Source organism: Panthera pardus, unplaced genomic scaffold, assembly GCF_024362965.1.
Source record: "Panthera pardus isolate Hobbes unplaced genomic scaffold, ASM2436296v1 HiC_scaffold_7, whole genome shotgun sequence".
Taxonomy (NCBI): domain Eukaryota; kingdom Metazoa; phylum Chordata; class Mammalia; order Carnivora; family Felidae; genus Panthera; species Panthera pardus.
This window is the reverse complement of record NW_026527002.1, coordinates 26,363,575-26,387,844: the sequence shown is the minus strand read 5'-3', so window position 1 is coordinate 26,387,844 and position 24,270 is coordinate 26,363,575.

The following is a 24,270-nucleotide window of genomic DNA, read 5'->3' as shown; positions in this document are numbered from 1 at the left end:
ATGCTTAGCCAACTGAGCCACCCAGGCGTCCCCAGGTATATTTTTTAAGGACAACTCGGGTTAGTCAAAATTAGTAGAGACGAGAAGACAGCTGAAGAAGATGAAATGAAGAAATGAAGGTAGAGTGGGCAATATGGTTCACTAGTGGTTGCTCTAACAGTATGACAACGGTATTACACTATGGAAAAAGACTACCCCTTGAGGTGTAAAAAGTTAGGAATGCTGATTGATAATGTGTGCAATCCTTGGAGTGAAAATGGTTGTAGGTAATACCAGATGGTCGTAGGTGTTCTGAAGCCAGTTTTGTTCATAGAAGCAGAAGATTCAAGACTATACCAGAGATGATTGAGGTGAGCCATATGTGTAGAGAGCAGGACAATTCCATGTTATCTCAAAAAGAAGAAAGGCCTTCAGAAAGACCTTAGAAATACAGTCCAGAAAAATGAAGTACCTTACATAATGAGTAACATATATGGAACAAGCATGCCATTTGTATTAGTTTTCTGTTTCTGCATAACAAATTTCCACAAATTTAGCTTAGAAGAGTACAAATTTATTATGTCACAGTTTCCATTGATCAGGAGTGTGGGCTTGCATTAGCTATGTCACACCAGTCTGAAACCAGGGGTCAGCTGAGGATACAATCTCATTTGAGGCTTGGGGTCCTTTTCTAAGAACATTCAGGTTTTGCAGAATTCATTCTCGGCAAACTGCAGTCTTTAGTTCCCCATTATCTTGCTGGCTGTAGTCCATGAATTACTCTCAACTCCTCTAGCCTGGAGTCATGTCTTAGGGAGCTCTCCCACAAGTGCACAGCATACTTCCTCAACGTCAGAAGGAGAATGTCTGTCTCCAAGAAGAGCCCAGTCTACTCATGAAAGACTTAAGTGATGAGGTCAGGTGATCCCCAGGTTAATCTCACTTTTAACCCCCGAATCAACTGATTAGAAACTCTAATTATATCTGCAAAATCCCTTCACCTTTGCCAGTATTATTGGCTAGTGGTATGACAGTTTCCATCTGCATTCCTGAGGAGAAGTTTCACAAGGCCATGGGTCATTGACGGCCTTTTTAGAATTCCATCTTCTACACCACTTATGCAAAGATACTGTAATAAAAAATAAAGATAAACAAAAAGCAATAAAATACAAGAACATAAAATTTGCACCAGAAAAATTTCTTATCCTGAAGCAGATTTTGTCATGAATGTTTAAGAAATTTAATGCAGCAAACATGTCAAAGAATAAGATCTATGAAAGGGCTAAGAGATGGAACACGAACTACCCTGAACTTCATATACAGCAGTAGGAAAATAAAACCTTTTACAGACAGGAAGATAAAGGAGAAAGGGTTCATGGGAAAATAGATATTATGAAAATCAAGGTGAAGGAATTTTGCAGATATAATGGAAAAATTATACAAATGAAAGCAAAAATGATGAAAAAGAAAAAGAAAACAATGGTGGTAAAACAGACAAAGAGGATTCAACATTTATGTCATGGAGTACTACCATGTTAGAAAAAATTAAAATCTAATTAAAGAACAGAATAAATATTTGAAAATATTATTATAGTATCAAAAAAGACTTGAATATACATGTTAAAAGTGAACATAATATATTAGGGCAAATTCACATGGAATAGTTCATACCATGTTTTATCCTAAGGAAGTATTTAGAGTTTGAAGCTAAAAACAGAATATTTTGTGTATCTCAATGAAAAGATCAGATCACTTTTTTTTTTTGTGGAGAAAAAATATCCAGATTATCTCAGATTTATTCACAAAAAAAAAATCAGTGTCGGAAGACAATTGAGGATTATCCACAAGAGCCTTAAGCATGAAAAGGGTGATCCACAGGTTTTCAGTGAAGCTGTCCATCAGGTTTACAGGTTAAAATTAGCTTTTCACATGAAAGAAGGCAAGAAGTTTCCATTACCCGTTCTTGACAAAGTAATTGCAGAATACATTTTGACCATTAATAAGAAAACAGATGAGCAAGTTACTAACAAAAACTGGTCCCAAGAGTTGTATTTATCAAAGAGGAGAAAAGGAAAGAGGAGAGAGGAGAGAGAGAAACAAAGGGAAGGATGGATGGAGGAATTAGGAAGGAAGGAAGGAAAAAGAAAAGAAATAAGAAAAAAGGGAGAAAAGGAAAAAAGGGAGAGAGAGTAAGAATGAAAAATAAATATAATGATTAGGATAAGAGAGCAGAACAAAAGCAATTTCTGATTATTTTTGTTTTGTTTTAAAGTGAATTCTTTGAAAATCAATGTATGAGAATTTTAGAAAAACACAAAAAACATCAAATACTATTGTAATTGATGAATAAATAATCAAAATTATAAGAAATATTTTCATCTCTTTCAAGTTATATTTTAAAATACAAATGACATGAATAATTTCCTAGGAAAAAATAATTTATAAAAACTGTGTAGGGGCACCTGGTTGGCTCAGTGGGGAGCGTTTGACTTTGGCTCAGGTCATGATTTCATAGTTCATGAGTTTGAGCCCCACATCAGCTCGTGATGTCAGGACAAGCCCTGTCCCCCTCTCTCTCTGCCCCATCCCCACTTATGTGCACGTGCTATCTCTCTCTCTCTCTCTCTCTCAAAAATAAACTTTAAAAAAAAGCTGTGTAAACTCAGAAATTTTTGTATAAAATATAAAAAACTCTTTATAAAATGAAAAGTTATTATGGAACAATTTCACCTGAAAAATCAAGATTATTTATTCCAAAGAATTGCCATTAAGCCATTAAATAAAATATTATTGTAATGCTATTAAACTAATTTCAGAACCAACATGTATGGAACCTGACTAGTTGTTTTCTATAAAGTGATACATTTAAAAAACCTCACAAAGGGGATGTGGTATGAAAAGTATATGCCCATCCCTTTAGATATGAAATCAGTTGATAAAATTCAACAACCATACATGAAAGGGAAAATACCTACTAAAACAATAATAGGTTTATCAGTCCTTAATATGACAAAAAATATAATTGCATCAATCCCAAGCCCAGCTTGAAATTTAATGGGGTTATACTAAAGGCATCCCACTAATATTGGAAAAATACAAGAATGTCTACTATTCTCCTGATTTTTAAAGATTAACAAAATCCAGATATTATACATGATTATACATTTTATAATACTGTACATGCTAAAAAGATAAATAACTGAAACAACAAAAGCAAAGTCAAAAGACAATTGAATATCTAAAAGAAAATACAATTCACATTATAAACAAATTCTCTTAATATATAAAGAACTCTTACTAATATGAAAAAGACCAACAGTTGGGGTGCCTGGGTGGTGCAGTCGTTAAGCATCCGACTTTGGCTCAGGTCGTGATCTCACAGTTCGTGAGTTTGAGCCCCGTATCAGGCTCTGCGCTGACAGCTCAGAGCCTGGAGCTTGCTTCGGATTCTGTGTCTCCCTCTCTCTCTGCCCCACCCCAGCTCATGCTCTGTCTCTCTCTCCCTCTCAAAAATAAAGAAACATAATAAAAAAAAAAAAAATTTAAGAAAAAGACCAACAACCAAAGAGAGAAATACAAATAAAGAATATCAACAAACAGTTTGCAAAAGAGGAAATACAAACAACTTTTGAAACCTATGAAATAGAATCAAATGTTTATGGTGAGTAAGCAGTTTTCACCAAACAGATTAACAAAAGTCCAAGATTTGATAGCACGAATGCTCTTCTCCATTGGAGAATTAGGCTCAAAACATTTCTAATTACAATATTATCTGATATGATACTAATGGAAGACAATTTATCAGTATACCAAATTATAAAGTTATATGATTTTTGATATAACAAATCTACTATTATGTATATATCTTACATACATAAAATTATGCATACACAAGATATTCATTGAAATATTTTATTAGCAAATATTGGAAACAACCTAAGTGTCTAGAAGAGGGGACTGATTAAATAAATTATAGTATATCCATAGAATATTCCACACATTCTTTTTTAAAAAAAATTTTTTTTGACATTTATTTATTTTTTGAGAGACATAGAGCACAAGTTGGGGAGGGGCAGAGAGAAGAAGACACAGAATCCGAAGCAGGCTTCAGACTCCCAGGTGTCAGCACAGAGCCCGATGCGGGGCTTGAACTCACAAACTGTGAGATCATGACCTGAGCAGAAGTCGGACACCCAACTGACTGAGCCAACCAGGCCCCCCTAAATTCCACACATTCTTAAAACAGAATGAAGAAGCTCTCTGTGGAAATACATGATAAAATCTGAAAGATATAACTTTAAGTATAAAAAGGGATAGAATTGTATATACTATACTCTTACCATTTGTGAATGTAGTTCAGATACTCTTCCCCTTTTTTAGTATATGCATAAAGGCTAATAACGTGTGCAGGTCAGATTAGGACAAGGTTTGAATAAGACCTTTCAATATGTTTAATATGTGTTTTTTAAATTTTATTTTTTTAGTTTCAAACTATATAAATATACACATATCTTTTTTTAAATTTTTTTAAAATGTTTATTTTTTTGAGAGAGAGACAGATAGAGACAGAGCATGAGTGGGGGAGGGGCAGAGAGAGAGAGGGAGACACAGAATCCGAAAGAGGCTCCAGGCTCTGAGCTGTCAGCACAGAGCCCGTCGCGGGGCTCCAACTCACCAACCGCAACCGCAAGATCATGACCTGAGCTGATGTTGGACGCTTAACCAACTGAGCCACCCAGGCGCCCCGACACGTATCTTTTTTTAAGTCATAAATGAATTTCTTTAAAATATAAAACTATTTAGAACATGTTTGCTTAAAGATGAGTAATAATTTCTTTAGATTTAGAATCAGTAGGATAGTGTCACTCAATGTTTATAAATTAAGTTAGAGTTAGCATTTACAATATACTATACTATATACTATAGAGGAAAATAATTTACAAAACAATATTTTGCAAAGATGATAACTTCCCTTAAGTGTTGGTGGAAGTGTGCCTGAGTTGGGTAAACATGAAAAAGTATAACTTGTTTTTATTTTGTTTTTACCCCCTCTGTTTTCTTTCAAGATATTGTTCTTTATCTTTAATTTTCTAAAGCTATGAGGTGCCTATAATATTAAGGACTGATAAACCTATTATTGTTTTGTATATGAGGTGCCTAGTGTAGTTTTGGAGGTATCTCCTCTGCTTGGTGTTCTGTGAGATTCTTGGATCTCTGGTTTCGGCGCCTGACATTAATTTGGGGAAATTCTCAATCATTATTACTTCAAATACTGCTTCTGGTTTTTGTTTTTGTTTTTCTCATTCTGGTAGGCTCATTACGTGTATGTTACACCTTTTGTAATTATCTCACAATCTTTAGATATTTTGAGGGTTTTTTTTTTTTTTTTTCATTTTTTCTCTGCTTTTCAGTTTTGGAAGTTTCTTTGGAAACTTCAGTTTGGAAGTTTGGAAGTTTCCAACATCTCCTCTAGCTCAGAGATTCTTTGCTTAGTCATGTCCAGTCTACTAGTGAGCCCATCAAGGCATTCTTCATTTCTGTTATAGGATTTTTGTTCTGTAGCATTTCTTTCTTATTCTTTCTTAAAAATTACATCTCTATGCTTACATTACTCATCTGTTCTTATGTGTTGTTTACTTTTTTCACTACAATTCTTAGCACATTATTAATAGTTCTTAAAAAATTCCTGGTCTGATAATTCTAACATTACTGCCATATCTGACTCTGATTCTGATACACGTTCAGTCTTTTCAAACTGGTTTTTTTTTTTTTCTTTTGCCTTTTTTTAGTGCCTGTTAATTTTTTTTTTAGTGTGCACGTGATGTACTATATAAAAGGAAAACTGGCAGACAGGTCTTTAGTAATATAGTGGTAAAGTGTGGGGATAGGGGAAACATTTTACAGTCTTGATTGGATCTTAGTCTTTAGTAAGCCTGTGCTCTTGGACTTGAACTTCACTGGTGCTTCTCAGTCACCCTCTCCCTCCGTTTCATGGAACAGAAAGGCTTGAATTGGGTTTTTCCCTTCCCCTATGTTGGTTAGGCTCAGTTAAGATCCCAGCCATTAGGCTACACTAAAACAATTTCCCCTGAGGGTAGGCCTCCTAATCTAGAACAGAATGCCTTCCAGCATTTCAAATTGCTTCCTCGCTCCTCTTGCTGGAAGCACCAGGGAATTTTTCTTCAATATTCAACGCGAGATCCAAGTTGAACTGCCGGAAGTAAAACTCACAATAGTGCCCACACATTTCACTTCCCTCCACAACTGGGTCCTATGGACTTGTTGAACTCACAGACTGGTCCCCATTGAGCCTCCAGCAGTTTGCCAATTACAATTCAGGTTTTCCCACCCAGGCAGGCCCTGGTTCCCTTGGAGGTTTTTGCTTGTGAGTTTCTACTCCAGTGAGTTGTGATTCTCTGTATCTGCCTGTATCTCCAATCTCACAGTGATTTGCCCTGTGACCTCATTTTTGTGATAAACCAAAGAGGAGTTGTCTATTTTTCAGCTTGTTCAGCTTTTACTTGTTGTTAGGAGGAAGTGGAAATTTCTAAGCTACTTACATGCTGGATCAGAAACCACAAGTGCATCCCATTGTGATTTATTTGTTTCTTTTGACTTTCTTTTCCTATTCAGAAAAATTAAAGATACAGTTTTTATTTCTTGAAAATACACACAAAATAAATGCAAGAGTATAGCTTAAGGACTTTTTCCCCAATCTGCAAGCCTTCTTAATATAAAAATTAATGGTATTTTAAAATACTCAATTTTAAAAATCTTTTGTCAAAAGTTTATCATTGATAGTTGGGATGTATAAAATATGAAATATCACATGAAAATATATTTGTGATTTGTCATACCGCTGCGGGTTTGAAGTCTTAATAGGAAATTTGAAAAATTCTATTTACATGTGATTCCCTCAGTAAATATTTCATCAATAAAGTGTGTGATGTATTGTATTTCTTTTTTTTTTTTTTTGATGTATTGTATTTCTACTTGTATAGGTGGTTTAAGCATGTGTGCTTTTGACAGGAAATTACCTCCATATTGATTGGGTTTGCATGAAAATCAAATCTTCTACTTAAAATATGACATGTCTGATGAGTAGAAGAAATTTTTTCAGACTAACTTCTGTCTATGTACATTTCTCCATCATTACCAACACACTTTTGGTAGAAGACCCCCAAAAACACATTTACATTGCCATATGGTTCTTTTCTTGTCTATTTGGGCTATGACACCAGACGGTTTACACAGCGAGTAGGGAAGTATTCCTATACTGGGACTATTATTGATAGCTAGTGGAAGTGACTACAAACCACATACACATTTCCCCCTAAACCAGCAAAATATGTCCCCAAATAAAATCAGCTAGATCTCAAAAACATCACTCCCTTGACTATCAAAGTTCACTTGATAGAAAGAAATGTATAATGAAGAACAATTTGCAAGTGGGGGTCCCAAAGCATAAGCTTCATTAGTTTTGCTGTGAATCAACACAGCAGGAAATACTTGAACACCACCCTCAATGGGCCTACACTCACAAGAAAGGTTTCATGAAGATTGACTTCCAGAAATCTGATAACTTTTTTTCTGCCAAGCACAAAAGATATTTGAAGCTTCTGGGACAAGGAAGCCCTGAATAAGGAATGTAAAGATTTGACTTTCCTAGGAGATAAAGAGAGAAAGTCCTGAGAGGCAGAAAAACACTGAATATTTTCTTCAGTTATAAAGCTTTTTTATTGACTGAGAATAAGAGAGATCAATATATTAATACATTTTTCACTCAAATTACCAGGAACATTCCATAGATTAAAAAGACAGGTCTGAAGTTCAGAGACATTGAATTCAATTATGTGAGATTGGACAATTATTCTACATCACAACACAAAGCAGAACTCAGTTCCTTGCCTGAAGTCTAGATGTTTTGATTTAACTAAACCTCACCGACATGTTGCCATTTTTTAAAGCCACCTCTTCATGTCCCATAGATGTGTGTACAAGAGCATATGACCTGAAGCAACTTGGAAAATACATCTGCTCCTTATTCCTATTCAAAAGTCTCTCAGTGTTTATACTGTGTTAAACCCTATGAAACTGCAACATTATTGGACCAAAAATGGTCAAGTGTTGACATTTTCACACAGTGCAACTAATTTTCACCACATAATGATTTTTGGATTCTGTCACTTATTTGTATACATTTGAGATCCCTACCTCTTAATTCTACTCAGAAACACTTTCTACCACACCCATCAATTAAACTAGCAAATTGGCTTATTTGTATGTCCCCCAAATGATAAGGTACAGCCAATTTCATATTATTCAATCTAACATTTCAGATGTTTAGAATTGTACAGCATGATCTCTCCTTTATTATAAGTTTGGCATTTTCCAACTTGAAGATTCATAACCCATGTATGAAGTAAATTTTAAGATTTTTTTCTGAGATCTAACACAGCAATTTAAAAATATTAAATGAGGGGTACCTGGGTGGCTCAGTCGGTTAAGTGTCCGACTTCGGCTCAGGTCACCATCTCACAGTCTGTGAGCTTGAGCCCCGTGTTGAACTCTGTGCTGACAGCTCAGAGCCTGGAGCCTACTTCGGATTCTGTGTGTCTCTCTCTCTCTCTGTTCCTCCCCTACTCATGCTCTGTCTCTCTGTCTCCCAAAACAAAATAAAACAAACAAAAATGTAAAAAATAAAATTAATAAAAACATTAAATGAGCATTAGTTTATACACATGGAGAAAAATAAACTATTTTCTCTTATTTGGAAATGCTTCACTTGGAGGAACCCTAATAATTTATTGCTTTAAACAATTTTCTAAGTCCACTTAGCTTATATTTTGATTTTAGTACATTGAAATGTGTCAGAATATTCATTTCCAAAGAATAATTGTCAGTATATTATTAGCTCTATTGTATAAAACTGTACGAATTAATTTTTAATACAGTATAATATCCATTTATCAAACTAAGAAAGACATGATTATGCTTTCTTTTGTAAAAGTAGAAATCAGGTTTTCTTAAATAATAAACCTACAATATGTCCACTTAGACTGAAATACAACTTCTTTTGACTTACAAAGATGAGAGCTTCACATGTTTCAACCTAGTATGCATTTTTCATTAATAGTCCTAATAATATATTTATTTTTACACACGTACATACATATATATGCACATACATATTATAATATACTATGTGTCTTTTTAATTTTGTAATACAAGTGGACAAATTTATACATTTTTTTAAAAACTTAGTTTATTTTCACTCAGATAATATGGCCAAGGTTTATCTGCATTGTTATTTATTTATTAATATTTTTGCACTCATCACTACAAAGGATGAACCACAAAGCATTCAATTTCTCACAAATAGTTCACTACATTCTTGTATATGTTAACATGTTAATTTAGGCATTGTTCTTTCTCACACAACATACATCTAAAACACTCAATTGAAACATAAGATTTTCATTTAGGTCACACATATTTGAAGTAACATCACATGCATGCAATTAGCTAATACTTTAGTTAGTATTACTAGCTGGTTTATAAAGGTGACAAATCCTAGGGGCTATTTCTTCTATGGGCCAGTCTTTTATTTACGCATGACTTTTCAACTTAAAGAAAAATATAAGTGCTGTGCCTGTGTGGCTCAGTTAAGCGTCTGAATCTTCTGACTCATGTCATGATCTCGTAGTTCGGGAGAAAGAGCCTGGCATTGGCTCCTGTGTTGACCATAAGGAGCCTGCTTGGGATTCTCTCTCGGTCCCTCCCCTGAGCACTCTCTCTCTCTCTCTTTCTCTCAAAATAAATAAACTAATTTTTTAAAATAAAAAAAATATATGTAACTAAATATGCCTGTCCGTTGCATAAAGTTTATACTGTACAAATTATCACAAAGAAGAAGGAAATTACCTACAATCATGCCAACAAAGAGTGCAGTTAACTTTAAGTCTATTTATTTCTAGGGTTTTTACCACAGGATTTACTTTTGCTACCTGCTCTTAAGTTCCAACCCCAGGCGTCATCCAGGGTCTGACGGGGCCAGAACTTTGGACCCATTAGCCACCTTGCAGGCCATGAGAAGAGCCCAGCTGTTTGCTAAACAAGTTAGATTCTTCAAAATGTAATGGATTATATGTTGATTAAGCTTTGTTGAAGAAAAGGGGGCAATATAATTTTCAGCAACACAGTGTGGTCCTCTGCTGCGTATGTGCATTTTTCTATCCACTTTAAAAAATAATAATTAAGGGGAAACAGTTATTTCTGGACCCTATATCTTTGAAAATCTTTTCTCAGTCTGAAAAGTTCCTGTTCCATACTACTCCAATCCTCTATGGGGCCAGCTGTACTCAAATTCTCAGCTTTCTGCTTCATGATTACTTTCTTGCACACCATCCTTAAGGTGCATCATATTTGCTTTTGTTTATCTTTTTTTCCCAATAGCTTTTTTTCTGATACAGTCCTTATCCTGACAAAGGAATCCTGCATGTTCTTTAAAATGTTTGTTTTCTACGTTTGATTATTCTCCTTTTGATATAATTGTAAGAAATGTGTGACCCAATGGTCCTACGGAAGCATTCAGAAGACCCTTAAAAATAATGTGTACTAGTGTGTTAGAAAAGGAGTGGGGAAAATTCACAAAGGAAGAAACATCCACTTAGAATATGTTGTGTCAATATTCTAGGGTCAAAGGAAAGATACATAGAAAAGAAAGGTGATTCCATACACCCTCGCATTCAAAACTATTTTCCTTTGGGTTCAAAATGGGAAGTAATATCTTCATCAAACATTCTGAAGCTGTGACCTTTAAATCAAAGTGTGTGCAAGGCAATAATTTTCCACTGTAAAATTTCACTTTTTAACAGCAAGTGGTATGCAGTATCTTTATATTTATAGTGTTAAGGTAAGTAGGTAATTTGTAAAATGTATTTGAAGATACTAGAGCTACGAGTCAGACACCCTCTAGCAGCTCATCTGATCCTGCTAATCAAACTCCCCAGCTTCAAAAGGCTAATGCAACATTACCACATAGTCCAGAAGAGCAGCGGTTCCAGGCATCAAGGTGATATAATGATCACAGACACAAGAGAAAGATTTCAATTAAGGGTAGCATAGCAGCACGCTACTAAAGGCACACAGCATCATGTTAATTAAAGTGCAATAAGCCAACAAAAGCCATTGAACATTGTATGACCGGATGCAAAATAGGAAGCTGATGAACCAAAGCAATTGTTTTGTTTTTAAAATCAAAGTGCCAATACATTACTGACCAGTGAAATAAGAATGCGTATGGGTCTCTACGGAATGAAATGGCATCAAATATTGAAATCTTAAATCAATTCTTTAACCAGTTGATAAAAAGGGGAAGTGCGAAGCTCTAAATGTGCCCCGGAATTGTAGTAGGTAAATATAACTACACAATTTTACTGCATTAAAATGAATGGTTAACATTCCTGAACAAATATCTATATGGAACATCTAATGTAAGAAAAGCAGTGAGTTAACTAAATTATCATGCATTCTTATTCTCTGTCAGTGAAATAGTCTCCTTGAAATTAAAACATGTTTATGCTGTAACATTTTTCTTTGTGCATAAAATAACATTGTCTCTGCAGGAAATGTGGCATTATATCAATGGCTGTTAGACTGAAAGCAATAGTCGAGTCAAATAAGTAAGCATAATAGTACACAATTGTAGAAGTCAATTAAATAAGTCAATTTAATGCTTAGGAGTATACTTTTCTCTAGAGCTGAAATTGAAAACAAATTTTTTTTCAGCAGAAGCTGTAATCACTGAATAGATATAAACACGTGAAGAAAATTATTTTATAGATACAATAATCAAAACCATTTTAACTTTGTGGTGATGTAATTTGGGTTTATAGTGTGTGGTTTTAAGGCACTATGCACATCAAAGCATGTAAGACAGGTCCAAAACATTCTGAAGAGATATAAAGAGTATAATTAAAAATATCATGATGGGTGCTCAAAGGAATTCTTTGAAAGATCTCAAATAAACAGGGCATTAATGAGAATGTTGTAATAAAGCTGTGGACTGGGCTATGATTCTCAGTTGTATAATGTGAATTACAACATATAATTATAGCATTTACAATCCAAGTTATGAAATCAGCCAGTATTTATGGCCAATGTCCACACATGCTGTTGTTAATGGCTGGCAAAAACACACAGCAATCACTGTGGTATAATAGAACTCCAATTCTCATCTTTTATCTTTGAAAGCCAATTTATTGAAATCCAGCATTTGACCTAGTCCTTTCACCAAATGTTTAAGCAAGCAAAGTTGGGACATCCCCACAATATTTTTAAATAAAATTAAAAAAAAAAGAAGACACATATTGTCTCAATAAAGAATTTCCAGGCAATTAAGTTAATATATAATAACTTTGTCACTATTGGGTAATGAAGCATAATTGCTCCCAATTCTGTCAAATATCAAAAGTTATAAATTATTTCAGCCAATGTTGAGAGATACATATTCACAGGTCATAGGGATATCTTAGATTTACAGACTCTTTTGTAGATTGGAAAGCACTGAGGATTTTACAAAATATAAAACAACAAAAAGAAGTTGTCCATCTCCAGTGTTTCCATCTGCAAGGGTACATATTACTTTTAATTGGGCGAAACTTCTTCACCAGATAGTAGAAACATTATAAATTGGTGTACGTTTCAAAAAATGGATTATATATCTATATGTTTGCTTTTAAAAAATAGGGCTTGAAAGGCAGGATTCAAAGGAACCTGCTATTCTGAACATGTACAAAGGGAGTGGTTTCCTTAGCAACAGGAAATAGGTGAAAGCTCTCAGGAGTGATCCTTCCACCCAAGCTCCTTTTGAGTTTGGTAATGTTTCCAAGCTCATGTAGGAAAGATAGAGTGAATTTATCATGAAGAAACAATAATGCTAGTTAGGGAGCTTTTGCAGCATTTATGAGTTGGCAAACGCCTTGTTGTTTGCTCTTGTTGGCACATTAGGGGTCTTCCTAGAGACTCGGCTTCTTTTTTCCCCTTTCATATATTTCCTAGATGTTTAAACCCGTAAAACTCTGTTGTTAATTCTTAATGTCTTATAAGGCCCATCCTGATAAAATAGCCACACATAGAAACAGAATTTTAGGGTTTTGTACAAATCATGTAGTTATTTCATCAGTTTCTGAATTCATCCAAAATTATGTCACATTTTAAAATTTAATTAATTAATTAATTAATTAGTTTGTTTTTACAGGATATGGCAACACCTCTATATAGGAAATATTTTTAAACATTTTAGGAAGAATATTTTATTAATTAACAAATTAAGTGATTAGTTAATGCCATACACCCTTTGATGGTAAGGCTAAAACTGAGGCAATTAGGGTTTTTGGTTTTGTTTTTATTTATGTTCCTTAGTATTACCTTTAACTTTAGCACAATAAAAATACATGATAAATGGAATAAATGAATTACTTCGCTTTTGATGTTTTTTCTTTGTATCATCAAGTTTTATTTTACTGTAAGGAACCATAGAAATGAGAACTTTCTTGGCAAATTCTATTCAAGTACTTAATTTGTCATGCTCTATACTAGAGACTGAGAATATGAAGAAGAATAATGAACAGCCCTGGCCCCAAAAAGGGCTGCAATCATTTTTACTATATAACTTCAAGTATTCAAAATAACTTAATAATTAGGTCCATTTCTCCTGTAATAATTCATAATTACATATATGAATACTCTTGTTTGAGGTATGGATTTTATAATTGTTATGTTTAGCAATAATAAAGAACAAAAGAGAAAAATGATCCCATAGAATCTGCATCTTTACTGACAACGGTCTTCAAGAGAAATTTGATGAATTTAGATATATATATTTTTTTAAATTTTTAAATGATGGGGTGCCTGGGTGGCTCAGCCGAGCATCTGACATTGGCTTGGGTCATGATCTCGCTGCTCCTGTGTTGGAGTCCCACGTCCAGGCTCTGTGCTGACAGCTCAGCTTTTGGAGCCTGGAGCCTCTCTCTCTTTCTCTCTGAAAAATAAACATTAAAAAAAAAAATTTAATGATAACTCAATAAAGCAAAGGAGTCTGGGATAAACAAATTTTAGAAAAAGGCTTAACTGTTCAGAGTAGCAGTGAAGGCTGAAGAAAAAGTGACTTGATTCGAGTGAAATAGTATAATTATGCAAAATTCAAGAGCGTTCTCTAAAATATAGTTATTTATCTCAAAATTAAAATAGCTTAATGTCTGATTATGGAGTAATCCATGTGTAGTTAGACAATGCAGAATAGCACATGAAAGTATTTAGAAGTTTCTGATAATCCCATCATCTGCCCGATCTTATTCTCTGAAACAAATAGGCAATAATTCTAGAGTAGTTGATATTTATTAAGCTCTTATTCTGTGCCATCTCTTGTGAAATGTAGTTTATGTGTATTGACTTCATCTCCTTTAATAAACTTACCAACAATGGGAAATACGTAATATTAATATTCTGATATTATAGGCAATGAGACTGTGGCAATATAGAAACTAAATAACATTCTCAATGTCAGACAACCAGAAATAGAATAGGGATATCTTAAATTGTATAAATATATTGTTATCTTTCTTTCCTTTCAAAGAAAGGGATTTCATACAAGTAATATTATTTCATTACACAATATTATTCCTACCAATTTATTTCAAATGCAAAATGTAATATCAAAGATAAATCTGCACATGGTACTGTCTGAACAATCTAGTTTACATCTTTTGCAACAACTAAGGAAGATTAAAAGAGGAGAAATAGATTATAATGGGAAAACAATGGCCGTTTACTAAAATATGAACATGATCTTTCTGAACTGCTGTGCAAACCCACGTTTGCATATGTCCTTTGATCTCCAATAGTGACTGCAAAGCATTAGAATGGAAGACATTGGCTTCAGTACCATAACTAAATTTAATCAGGCATTTGTTCAAAAACATTAATTGAGTTTTATGCTAGTTTTTTTTTTTTTTCTAACTTCATAGGTTCTGCATATACACCAATGAGTAAAATAAGTACCTTGTATTCACGGATCATACATGCTAGATGGTCCCTATAATCTGTTAGAAGATGAAAGCAAGAGTCATAGTGTTAGATGAATGCAGAGAGCACAGGAAGCAAAGGGAAGGTGTTAGAACCTCTAGTGAACATTTTGTTAATGAGAATCCCAATTTTCCCAGCTTTTGCCTCCTTTGTTTTCTCTTATACAAGAATCAAGGGTGATCTTTCTTTTCTAAAGAATTCTTTACTTCTTTTCAATGTTTCTTTCATGTTTTGAAGTCTTATCAGGGTTCCAAAGCTCGATGGGGTGCTATTCCAAGACAGATTTAAGAAGAATGCATATTTAGAGTTTGCATTATTGTGCACATTTACAGAGTTAGAAGTTCTATTTTACTGTATTTTCCAAGGTTAAATATGTGAACAACCACAGTTCCTTGCTTTGTGTAGTTTTTCATGTATCTCAATGTATTGTTATCCCTCATACTACCGGTCATAGCATCATTTGAGTGAAGAGGGTCTTAATAATAATAATAAATATATATAAAGCAATTTATGTATTATAGTCAAAGACTCCCAAGTATAGAGTTAATGTTGACACAGCAGAGAAAGAAATCTCAATTTCTATACTCAATCTCTACTTGCTCCTCAGGTAGTCTTTTTGTTTAGGTCCTGATAAACAAATTCACTATAAACATGCAAATCCATCTCCCTAATAAAGCTGAAAATCAGTGATTAATTGGCCACACTAAACATATTTAAGGGAAACTTCAATATGGGTCATGTACATTTCTTTTTAGATGAGCTATTTCAACACGTTTTCTCCCCAGAGAGTTGCTTGGTAAATAGAGTCAGTTCATGAGAACTGAGAATTTCGATGGGGGGTGATTCTATCAAACATGGTAGTCTAATGAATTATATACTAAATTTGGGGTTACTTCAGATTATTTAGAATTAGAGCATACTCCTCCTAGGCACTGTGCTGGAGAAATACTAATAAGTTCTTCCTCAACTTCTGGTTTTCCCCACCCCCAGGCTCTTTGATGATCATCATCATTGAGTTTGTACCTGTTATTCTATCATTTTTTCTCATTTTAACATACTCCCTTTTCATATTAAAATTTTAAAAATTTCCATCTTCATTTACATTTATTAATGACTTCTGGGAGGCACCTTAATCATATCAGTAATGAGTTGTTAGCTTCAATTAAAGAAGATGGCCCTTCTCTAACCTGGTTGTCCTTTTCCTGATCTTTATCTTTCAAATTTTACAGGTTATACTCAAAGTCTGGCTGCCCATTGATTATATAAACCAGTTTTCCAAAGCACTGTAACTGTGTCATTGACTTCTTCCTTTCTCTTCCTGGAACTGTAAATGAAATAAAAAATATGGTGTAGGTTGTGTTGATGTAGAACTACAGCATAGAGAAAGACAATGTAGTACATAAAAAACAAATCAATGACTCCTGACATAGGAAACACGTAGGTTTCTTGTGGCAGTTTTTCTTGTAAAATATAGGTATTGAACATTAATGTGAGAGAGGGTAAAAGAGAATCATCATCTCATTTTCAGTTAGACCTTTAAGGCTTGATGGAATACATGTGGCATCAGAGTGTCCTTAAGGAGGAGAAAGCAGGGAGGGGTAGGCAGAAAGTGAAGGGAGAAGGAAAAGTGACAGGCAATCTATTCTTAAGAAAGTGTGTGAGTTGGTAGATTTGAAACTTTTCAAATCCTGCTTTTTGTTATACCATCAATCACCAATGGCCTTGTATGTGGAAGACTTTGATAAAACTCTACAGAATGCTGAATAACCAAATATCTACCTTAAGATTTAGACAATATAAATCTATGAAGCTGTGTGATAGATTTATTGCTGTTGAAGTGAATGATGGGAATCACTCACACACAGTATATCAAAACCTGCTATTATTTAATAGCACACTTATGAAAACATAAGGAAATGGATAATTCAAATTAAGTTAAGTATGTCCGTTTTCTACACAACACGCTCACTCTGCATTTTTAATATCCCCAACATTCCACGTGGTGCTAAAGTGTCTGATGGGGCAACCTTCCTTCCATCTTTTAGAAGAGTCTATCTGGATAAGGCATTTCTATAAGGATTGAGTCTCTGCCAACCACTACAATAATCCAAAACTTTGAAGGAAACTTCACCTCTCCAGCTCACTTTATATCCAAAATCATATATCTGCAGGAAGATGTAATTACATCTTGGTTGGCAAAATACTTTTTGTTTTTAAATGTGGGGAAGAAGTCTAAATATCCTTTGCAGAAGAAAAGACACTAAGAAGATGATCTGGATAAAATAAGGCAAAAATACAAAATGTACTAAATATGACAATTTGGAGAGACAACTGTGGAAAAAATATATACAAAGTGAGATGATTATGATAAATTAAGACTATTTGAGAAAAGTCAAAATACTAAAATATATGAATATCATACAGAGAAGAACTAAGTTGAATATGAGACAAAACAGGTGAAATATATTTAAATTATAGAGACAGTAAAAATATTTAGCTATAATTGAAGTGTGTTAGAATAGTTACAGGGCTGGAAATTTATTGACCAATATGAAAAACCAGGATATTGAAAGACATTAAAGATCAATTTCTATCATGTAAATTAACAAATGCAAAGAACTACTTTTGCCTTGATTAAGGCACTTTAGAAGATGTCTTACATAATCACCTCTACCTCTTTCATCCTTTTTGCTCTTAGATTTTATTGCTATTTTACTATCCAAGAAAAAGGAAATAATGGTTTTGAGCTTTAAGATTGGGTTAGTTGGCAAGATTTAAGAATTTCGATAGTGTAAGAAATTGAGGAATAACGTTGTAATGTAATGTGCATTTAAAAGGTACAGATTCAGTTGAACTCTTTCTTTCTACTGAAACAAATGTATGTATAATTAAGTGTTTTGAGGGACAATTACATAAAAAAGAAAGCACAGAATGGAGAACATAGACAAAGCATTTTTAAGAAATCACACACTTCCTCAATCACAAATTTTGTTATTCTAAATACCTTATAAAATGTGTATTGAAACACTGTTTTAAGCTAACTCACAAAAAATGAAGATTAACGTAATGAGAAAGATGAATGTCCATAAAGCCCTTAGTCATAACTTCATAGATAATGTAATTATATTAGAGCATATCATTTTAAGTTAACCTTGGCCCTTATATTAGTCCACTTGAACCATTGAACAATCAATGTGAACAATGTGAATCAATTGTTCACAATGTGAACAATCAATGTGAAATCTTACATCTAGAGAGACTGGATCTACTGTACAACTTTGTATCTATAGTGAAGGATACGGTATTATACACTTGAATATTGCTAAGAGAGTAGATGTTACCTGTTCTTTCCATATACACACAGCAAGGAAATTATGTGAGGTGATGTCCTACTTAACTAATCTTATTGTAATCACTTTGCTATATATACAAGTACCAAATCATTATGTTGTATACCTTAAACTTATGCGATGTTATAGATCAAATATATCTCAATAAAGTTGGAGGGGGAAAAAAAAGGACCTTTTCTTTATTTTCAAAGTATATACAAGCAGTAGAAGAAGAAAGGAAAAAGACTCAGAAAACGTAAGGCAAGTGAAACTCATTCTCATTAAGCAAACGGAAGTATTTCTAGACATTTGTGAGCAGCCATCAGGCCAAATGAAAAGATTAAATTTTAGTACATTCTACACTGACTAAATATATGATGACTGAAGTACAAGAATATACAGAACACAGTTTAAGTAGAAGAACAGATGTCTGGAATACTAGAAAAAAAATCTTGAAGAAAGGAAAAGACAGCTGTCAAATTAGTGTTTAGTGAAATGCTCATAGATTGTTTTCTTTTATTAGGAGGCTTAAAAAAAAACACCAATCCCATACTCTTTACCAACATAAAACTCTCCCTAAAGCAACTGTTTTCTCTTTAGCATTTCTAAGTGTTTGCTTCACCGTTAACTTAATAAGTTAAAAAACTTATTTGAGCATTTACTATACATTTTTATTTCTTTCTAAACTTTTGTCACATAGCACTTGTCACAGCTTTAAAAAATGAATATATTCTGAAATTTAAGGAAAGTACTTTGTATATGCATTTTATATAAATTGAATGTGTGACTTTGCTGTTGGAATGATTTCAAGTAAGATCATTAGACTTACAGATTATCCAAAGAGTTTTTTTTATAGATTTCCTGGACAACACATCATCTAGGGAAAGAGAGAATTATTCTATGAATGAGAGGTATTCCAAAATGCCAAATAATCTGACAATTTTTCTCTCACATTACAATTTGCTAATCTGACAGAAGAGAGAGAAGAAAAAGAGAGAGAGAAAGAAAAAGAGGGAGATCGAGACAGAGACAGAGATTTTTATTAATATAACTACTACCTAAATGTAGTTGGTCTGAAAGCCTCAGAAGGAAGACAATATGAATTTCTTATGAATCTCTCTTCTTACCTTCAGAACCTGAACTCAGTTTCAACATCTCAAGTTCACACTTTATATATGATGAAGAATTGCTCTATCAATTTATGCACAGTCCCTACTCTTACTCCCCTGGACATGTTCCAAAACTTGAATCCACATTCAATGGATAAATGTAAGCTATAATATATAGTAGCTACTCAAGAGCCACTGGAGACCAATCTGGGCACTTGTGGCAAGAAATGCTTCATTCTTCGTAGGAAACAGGGTGCTTTATTCCCTCATGACAATGAATTATCAATCATAGAACTTTACAGCTACATTTCACATATGCAGTAATTTGATGACCAGCCTCCAAGTAAGGATCACTAATGGCAAGTTTTTTAATAGATTCTAGGTGGTTTTCATTCACAGTTTTATTTTTCTACCAACAAAATGTTTTCACCTTTATTAGGGTTATCTTTTAGTGTTAGGAGAAAGCTCATGTAAAATTATGTACATAATTCACGTCTGACATAAAGTGTCTCGGGTTTGGAATACTGGTTTAATTTTTTAAAATTTTAATAATTTTTATCACTGTTCTTGTTGTTTGGTCGTAGCAGTATACCTTTGGTTGAGATTGAGTTATCATATGTATTTTTAGGTATGAAGCACAGAACAAATGAATAATTTATAACCTGTAATGTAATTTTAGCTGAAAAAAAATCATTAATGGTTGTGTAAATGGGCTTCATCAAACACCAATAATTACCAAGCTCTACTTCCTACGATGATATATAGATGCAGTATTGGATATTATAACATGGACTTTGGGGTCAAATGTAAATATTGTACTATATGCATAGCTTTATAGGAGTCTTCATTAACACACTGGCTATTGGTTTTGCAAAACTGAGAAAAGAGAATGTTTTCTTTTCCTGCACCATCTATTATTGTACATGGCCGGCCAATTTCAAATATGGAGAGCTGACTAATTTTTGTGGCTGTAGAGGTTGTATTGGTTATGTTTCATTTTTCATGTGAATTGCTGACATCATCATGATGCTGCTACACAAGCTGCTACCCTAATTTCAAGCTCCATTAGCAGCATAGGAAATATTATATTGCTTACATTTATAGAATTGAGGAAATACGGACCTTCAAATAATATGAAACAAAATAAAGGATAATACTGTTCAGTTTTAGAATATAAGGATTACATACATCTAATACAATGTACCTTTTAATTTTTATATTTAAATTCCTCAGAATTAAGTAAGTGTTTGCTCCCAATAAAATTTATCTTTGAAATTTTTTAGTGATCATTAAATTTAGAATCCCAAGATTCCAAGTAATAATCCTGTGCCTTAGTACATAAAAACAATTTAAAATAAAATTTCACTTTGGAGCTCACTAATGCATTGTTTATGCGGATGTGTCTCAGGCCAAATAATATATTACACAGTGGGAAGAAGCATCGAAAAAAAAATGAAAATTACAATCCCATTTAAGACATTTTCACAAAAGTATGTTTATTCTTGAGTTGATGTGTTCCAAATTCTCATCTTCAAAACTCCAACCTTTATATCTCATCTGAAGACTAGATTTTAGTAACAAACTGGCAACTTATTATCACTACATATATGTCTGTTAGGTACATCCGATTGTGTCTAAACAGAATTCTTGACGTCCCCATTCTACTCATTTTAAGTAATATCATATGTTACTCAAGTTAGAAATCCAGGTTTCTTCATTCCTTCTCAGAAAGAGTTAACAGGGGCATTTCTAATCTTTTTTTTTTTTTAATAACTATCTCAGAAAAATAACAGTGCCGCCTACTTACACTCTTACCTCTGCCCATTCTTTATGATGTATTTATTCATCTGTTTCCTAAATCGCAGGAGCAACAGGAAAGCCAATAAATGAGGAAGAGCGATTGGAGATTGTATTTAAACACATATATGCAAAATACACACAGAAACACATCTGCTTATGCATATACTCAATGGCAGTAACTAGAAATTTGGTCACTTTGTCAAATGGCTTCAAACCAAATCTCCATTTTTGGATTTATCACCACCTTCTGCTGTTTATTAAAAAGATGTAGGGCATCTGAGTGGCTCAATGGGTTGAGCTTCCAACTTTGGCTCAGGTCATGATCTCAAGGTCCCTGAGTTTGAGCCCCGCATCTGGCTCTGTGCTGACAGCTCAGAGCCTGAAGCCTGCTTCAAATCTGTGTCTCCTTCTCTCTCTGCCCCTCCCTGGCTCATTCTCTCTCTCTCTCTCTCTCTCTCTCTCTCTCTCTCTCTCTCTCTCTCAAAAATAAATAAACATAAAAGAAAAATCCAAGCTTCCACTTGGAAGATTTTGTTCATCAGTTCTTTCCATTTTGCTTCCATATATCCAATAACTTACTACTGTCTCTACCATTGACTACCCAAATTCAAACCAATATCATTTTTCAAATTGGACTAAGGACATGTTTCTTGAGACTTTCACTCTTGTGACACCCATCCCCAAGAGCATTTGCCACATTCTTTTTCTACAGAGCAGCCAGAGGGTTATTCTCAAAACCTAAATGACACTATTTCTCCCTTCTGCTTAAAATTCTGCAATGACTTCTCATGCAATTAGAATAAAACTTGAATTTCCATTATGGATTAGCTTTAAGAGAATCCATGTGCTGGTCCATGTTTATTTTCCTGATGCCATATGATAAGATTTTCCTTTTATGAACTACATTCTTCTATCTATCTAACTTGATCTTCTTTCTATCCTTTTAACACTGAGTGAATCTTGCTACAGGGTTTTGGCATTTCCTGCTTTCTTTGCCTGGAATTCTTTTTCCCAAGTCTTTTTATTATTTCTTCCTCACAGTTCTTAATTCAAATATCACATCTCAAAGAGGCTTTCTTTGAACATCCAAATGAAGTAACTACAGCCTAACCTTTCCCGTTCCTTCACCTTGTTTGGGTTTCTTCAAAATTACAATTTGAAATCGCGTTGCTTCTGTCATTATTGTCATCACCTACTTCCTACTCACACAAGCCAACTTCACTACAATACGAGTTCTGAGAAGGCTCGAAGTGAAATTTGCCCTGTCACATTCCCTTTGTATCCACAGCACTTAGTGCAGAGGTTATAATAATATAATAAGTATAATATAATAATATATAATAAGTACTCAAAAAGCATATTTCATTAATTATAACTAATATACTTCCTTCTTCTTCCATCAGGTCTAGCCTCCCATACCCATGGTATACTTATTTGATTCAAATGATAAAACTTGAGTTTTACCTTTTTGAGGTAGTTAAAGTAAAAAGTATGTTCAGATCAATGAAGAATTCTGTTCCATTTGACTGCTGGTGATATTGCCTCTCCGTTTTGCTGCTGAGAGTAGGTGGTTTGACTACGCTGGTGTGTGGTTTTTGTTTTTGTTTTCATTGTTCAGTGATATTAAATTATGGAAGAATGCATAGTAGCTGAATCATAGAAAATTACTGCCTGTACCTAACATAGAGTATATGTCAGTATTTAAGTCACGGTGCAAGCATTCGTTCAACTTAATGATTCAAGCCCAAGGATAGGGAAGCACAGAAGAGGAAGCAACTCTTCCTTCCAGTTTTCATCAGGCCATATTCCTTAGGCATAAATTCCCAATGTAATGGATCGGAGTTTAAGTCAGTTCAGAAACTTGTGTCTCAGGGCAGCACCATGTGTAATTAAAAGTAGCTTAAGCAATAAATAATATTTACTATAGCACCTGATATGAAGACTGTAGGTTTAACGTTTTGACAATATCTTCAAGGAGACAAAGCTCTTTCTATTTACTGCTATTCTTGCTCAGAATGGATTGGTTCTTTGGCTTGCTCTAAACACGTTGTTAAAGATGGCTATAGCGGTTTCAGGCTTCATATGTAAGCAAATTACATCTGGTGGGCATTGAGCACATTTGCCTCTTGTGTGTCTTTTTTATAGGAAGAAAGTCCTTTTGTGAAGCCCTCTAACAAACTTTCTTTTAGATTATACTGGCCAAAAGTGGATCGCATGTTTGTGTCCTAATTTAAAATGAGTTATGGAAAAATTAGTTTCTGGCATGTTCATTCTTTATAGTGTCAAATAAATTATTCTAGCCTTAAGCGAGAAGACAACTTTGTCTGTCTCAAAACTTTGTTGCTCGCTATTCACATGAGGCCATTTCCCCAAAGTTATGGCTAAGGACCAGAATGACTCAGCAAGAGGGATTTCCTGTCTTAAACACGAGGTATTCCCTGACCAACTCTTTTTGTATGTCAGTGTGTCGGAGTTCCTGGGCCCAATTGATTTCTACCCTCTGAAAAATTGACTTGTCTCTTAGTAGAAAGCCCCACATACATACAGCTAAAATAGAGACAAGACAAACAGTCAGGGAGAATATCAAAAATGTACCACGTGCCTCCAACCTGGAGGGGTCAGGGGATATTTCACAAATAAAGAGTGTGTGCAGGTGAAAACCAGAAGTCTCGAGACATTTTATTCAGAAAGAATAGACTATGCAAAGGCATAGAGGAGTTTTTACATGAATACACCCAACTGGAAGCATAAAATACATGAGTACTAGGATTGCGGTCTTAACATAATCATGGACGTACAAACTATTTGAACACAAAGTGCTTTAACACTCTGAAAAAGAGAAGTGGATAAGTAAGTGTCAGACCAAGGAGTGCATTGTTTGACAGTTAAAGTGTTTAGAAATGATCCTGGAGGGAGCAAGGTGAGCAAAACTGAACACAAAAGTGGTATGATCATGCCCATATTAA